We start from the raw sequence: 5,541 nt of genomic DNA on the forward strand, positions 1-5,541 counted from the left end.
CTGTTATTCTTACATCAGGTAATGAGTCCACTCCCAAACCACTCCTTCTGCAGGTATGAGGTGTTTACCTGCTTGCGGCTCTGAGACGCCGGTCCACCCAGAACAGGCTTTATCCTCCTGCCACAAGCGTGAAGGCAAATGGTTTTATGAGAAGTTTCTCACTCTGCACACGGGTCAGGTGTTTCCTGCAGCCGTGCTAACAGCAGGATGCTAACAGCAGGATGCTAACGTACGTGATCACGCTGAGCAGAAACTTTTTCAGAGGTTAGGGTCAGCTGGGATTCTAGACAAAGAGAGAGTCCGTCAGGCCTTCATGTGACTGTTGTGTTGCTTTTAATTTCAGTTTACTTTAATTTACATTTATTCATTTAGCTGACGCTTTTATCCAAAGCGACTTACAGCTGCTCTACATGTCAGAGGTCGCGCCTCTGGACAACGAGGGGTTAAGTGTCTTGCTCAGGGACACAGTGGTGGATGGTCACAGTGGGGGATTGAACCTTGAACATTTATTTCAGTTACTTTTTAATTGATTCTTAGTCTTTCTGTGTTTGTAGATTTGACAATATGTTGAAACAGTTAAAGCAGCAGTCGGTAAAAACTGAACCCGCAACGCAAAAACCTTCTGCTGCCCGAATCAGTCCACTGAGCCCCGCCCACCAAACCCACAAGCCTTGGAAACGCGACTCGCCCCTCTGACGTTTCCTACCCCCCCCAGATGTTATCCCCTTGTTTGTGTCACTGAACCTGGCTCTGATTGGTTGCTTTCTTCAGTGGATTCTTGAAAATGGCATCAGGAGCAGTAGGAGGAGCCAGAGGAGCCTGATTATCTGTGTACTGCTGTCAGGACGCAGAGACCGTTTCAGTAAATATGCCAAAAAGTTTAAACTTTAAAACCAGCTGCAGCTTTAAATCTGCAGGACTTTGACATGTAAATGAACATCTATTAAATTCAAGACAGACGAGTTCATTAAGCCTCGCGCGCCAGGTACCCTCTCTGCACTCGTAGTATACCAGGGTTTTTATATCTGGTGTCCATGGCGACGTTCCTGCTGGAGAACCAGTAGGGATGTTTTGTTTAAACCGTTTTATTGAGCATCTTCAGACAGATTCATCTCTGTGCTGACTTTACTTTTACTTTTGACTGTGTTGAGGTGTTCGTGTTATTCTGTCCACCCTGTCACCATGTGTGATGTAATGACGTTGTGCAGAAACAGTTTCTGTTTGGTGTTTGCGCAACATTTTCCAGGAGACTCTCAGAGACGTTGAGGCCGGTTTCACAGAGCAGCTGGAGTCAGAGTAACATCTTCACACCCTGAGAGCGTTGACGCTGAACTCTGAGCGAGTCCTGCGACGCGTCTATTTAACCTACTGAGACCGTGTTTAATGATGACGCCACTCGACTTTGAGACTTAAGAGTTTATTAAAATTACAAAGTTCTTTCCAGGAAAGTAGAAACTAGAAAAAAGAAACCCGACAAAATAAAGTGTCACCACGTTCCTGGAAGCAGCGGTGGGAGAATTATTCAGATCTTTAACAACAGTAAAAGAAGCAGTACTTTAATACTGCGCTACAGGTGAAAGTACTGCATTCAAAACTGTGTGTTATCAGCAAAATGTACTGTCAATATCACAAGCAGAAGTACTCCTGGAGCAGAGTGATCGACTTTAAATTAAACAACAACAATCTTTATCACTGATTATTGAAACATTTCACTTCACATCAAACTGAACATCTTGTGACGACTTTATTACTCTGAGCCGAAACTGACAATAGATCAGTTTTCAAAGAGTCGCTGTTTCTTCCTGCTGGGTGATTCTTTCACAATAAAACACACCTTCGGCAAACAGCGTATTGCCCAACGGGCGCCAGGATACCGGCCCTCCAGGTGTGAGTGCTGTGTGTCATCTCGTGAGCTCACGCTGTGTCTGTTTCAGCCTGTTCGTCTGGCAGCTCACAGAGTTTGCTGTATCTTGTCTTCACTACTAAAATCTCTAAAGGCTCGCAGTCACCGACACAGATTATTAGAAGAATAACAATTACTTGTTAACTGTAACAGCAGCTCTCAGGATTGTGATGAAATGTGCTTCAGTATGAGAAGCTGTTTTAACATTTACTCCTTAAAACTTACTACTCGCTATTTAAAAGCTACTAGTGTTTATTTATTAGTCACTAGTAACTGTTTCTGTTTTACTAGTCACTTTTCATGCTTTTACCTTGTGTTGTTTCTGTATTATTGTCTTTACACTTTGTAACTTGCTCTAGAAATAAAGATTATTATTATTATGTAGATACTAGTGATTATTTTAGATACTAGTAAAATCGTCTTACTCGTAAAAATGAAAATGTTTCCAGTATCTTTTGGAATAGTTACTAGTAAGTATTGAACGGGTACTGGTATCTAAATAATAGATACTAGTAAAATGGAAATGTTTGTAGTGCCTGTTGGAACAGGAGATATCTGAACTGCAGATAGATATAAATGGCAAAAATAAAATATATGGACACTAGTAGCTCGAGGTTAAGTACTAGTCCTAATGAATAAGTGCTAGTAGCTCTTAAATAGCGATAAATGTTAAAACAGCTTGCTGTAGGTTCAGACCTTCAAGTCCCCCTCAGGATGAAGTGTAAGTTCTCCTCTAGCGCCCTCATCAGGCACTGACCAGTGATGCTATACCCATCAGCTGTTTACTGCATGCTAACACGCTAACCTAAGATAATGAGCGTGTCGATGTTAGTCTTTACTGAGGACCCGGTTTACTGAGGACGTCACACTGTGAAAGGGGGGCAGCTCCTGGACTCCCTGAGATTATTCAGTAAAACTAAAAAAGAAAACTAGGAAATAATGAAAACTCTCCTGCAGTGTTGTAACTAAATATATTGGACAGGAAGCTCTTACAGGGTTTCTCTGCGTATCACGTGTCCCCCTTCTGTTCAGGAGGCGGACCTGGATCCCTCTGCTCGTCTGAAAGGATGTGAGGCGGTGGTGTGAGATGCGGGTCTGGACAGGATCTCCTCGGCCCTCTGTTTGTACTGCTCCTGCAGGATCAGACCCTGCTGGTGCTCCCTCTCCGCCTGATCCCTCTGCTCACTCCGAAGCTGCTGCTGGTGCTTCATCTGAGCCTTCAGGTCGGCCTGATACGCCTCGGGGCTTCTGACTGCGGGGACCAACAGAGACCAGGTCAGGACCAACAGAGACCAGGTCAGGACCAACAGAGACCAGGTCAGGACCAACAGAGACCAGGTCAGGACCAACAGAGACCAGATCAGGACAAACAGAGACCAGATCAGGACCAACAGAGACCAGGTCAGGACAAACACAGAGCAGGACAGGACCAACAGAGACCAGGTCAGGACAAACACAGAGCAGGTCAGGACCAACAGAGACCAGATCAGGACAAACAGAGACCAGATCAGGACCAACACAGAGCAGGTCAGGACCAACAGAGACCAGGTCAGGACCAACAGAGACCAGGTCAGGACCAACACAGAGCAGGTCAGGACCAACAGAGACCAGGTCAGGACCAACAGAGACCAGGTCAGGACAAACAGAGACCAGATCAGGACAAACACAGAGCAGGTCAGGACCAACAGAGACCAGGTCAGGACCAACAGAGACCAGGTCAGGACCAACAGAGACCAGGTCAGGACCAACAGAGACCAGGTCAGGACCAACAGAGACCAGATCAGGACAACAGAGACCAGATCAGGACCAACAGAGACCAGGTCAGGACAAACACAGAGCAGGACAGGACCAACAGAGACCAGGTCAGGACAAACACAGAGCAGGTCAGGACCAACAGAGACCAGATCAGGACAAACAGAGACCAGATCAGGACCAACACAGAGCAGGTCAGGACCAACAGAGACCAGGTCAGGACCAACAGAGACCAGGTCAGGACCAACACAGAGCAGGTCAGGACCAACAGAGACCAGGTCAGGACCAACAGAGACCAGGTCAGGACAAACAGACCAGATCAGGACAAACACAGAGCAGGTCAGGACCAACAGAGACCAGGTCAGGACCAACAGAGACCAGGTCAGGACCAACACAGAGCAGGTCAGGACCAACAGAGACCAGGTCAGGACCAACAGAGACCAGGTCAGGACAAACAGAGACCAGATCAGGACCAACAGAGACCAGATCAGGACCAACAGAGACCAGGTCAGGACCAACACAGAGCAGGTCAGGACCAACAGAGACCAGGTCAGGACCAACAGAGACCAGGTCAGGACCAACACAGAGCAGGTCAGGACCAACAGAGACCAGGTCAGGACCAACAGAGACCAGGTCAGGACAACACAGAGCAGGTCAGGACCAACAGAGACTAGGTCAGGACCAACACAGAGCAGGTCAGGACCAACACAGAGCAGGTCAGGACCAACAGAGACCAGGTCAGGACCAACACAGAGCAGGTCAGGACCAACAGAGACCAGGTCAGGACCAACAGAGACCAGGTCAGGACCAACACAGAGCAGGTCAGGACCAACAGAGACCAGGTCAGGACCAACAGAGACCAGGTCAGGACCAACACAGAGCAGGTCAGGACCAACAGAGACCAGGTCAGGACCAACAGAGACCAGGTCAGGACCAACACAGAGCAGGTCAGGACCAACACAGACCAGGTCAGGACAAACACAGAGCAGGTCAGGACCAACAGAGACCAGGTCAGGACCAACAGAGACCAGGTCAGGACCAACACAGAGCAGGTCAGGACCAACAGAGACCAGGTCAGGTCCAACAGAGACCAGGTCAGGACAAACAGAGACCAGGTCAGGACCAACAGAGACCAGATCAGGACAAACACAGAGCAGGTCAGGACCAACAGAGACCAGATCAGGACCAACAGAGACCAGGTCAGGACAAACACAGAGCAGGTCAGGACAAACAGAGACCAGGTCAGGACCAACAGAGACCAGGTCAGGACAAACACAGAGCAGGTCAGGACCAACAGAGACCAGGTCAGGACCAACAGAGACCAGGTCAGGACCAACAGAGACCAGATCAGGACCAACACAGAGTAGGTCAGGACCAACAGAGACCAGGTCAGGACCAACAGAGACCAGGTCAGGACCAACACAGAGTAGGTCAGGACCAACAGAGACCAGGTCAGGACCAACAGAGACCAGGTCAGGACAAACACAGAGCAGGTCAGGACAAACAGAGACCAGATCAGGACCAACAGAGACCAGATCAGGACCAACAGAGACCAGGTCAGGACCAACAGAGACCAGATCAGTCTCACAGTAACAGGAGATGAACGCTGACGTACCGTCTTTTCTCTTCCTCGTCCGTCACCTTCATCTCCTCCATCACTCTGCTCAGCTCGTCTCTCTTTGGACAGCTCCACCTGTTTCTGCATGTTCTGATCCACTGCAGCGCACAAAACAAACAAACAAACAAACAAACAAACCATTTTTAAAGGATCACTCCAGTTTTTTGCTAGTCTCATCTCACAGGCATCACGTGCTGCTCAAAACAGATCAAAGATCTTTTGCTGTCTCTAAAGCCGAGTTCACTCTACACGATTTTTAGCCGCTCGC

This window comes from Micropterus salmoides, unplaced genomic scaffold, assembly GCF_014851395.1.
Source record: "Micropterus salmoides isolate LMB-PRFRI ecotype aquatic unplaced genomic scaffold, ASM1485139v1 Ms_hic_scaffold_20, whole genome shotgun sequence".
Classification (NCBI taxonomy): domain Eukaryota; kingdom Metazoa; phylum Chordata; class Actinopteri; order Centrarchiformes; family Centrarchidae; genus Micropterus; species Micropterus salmoides.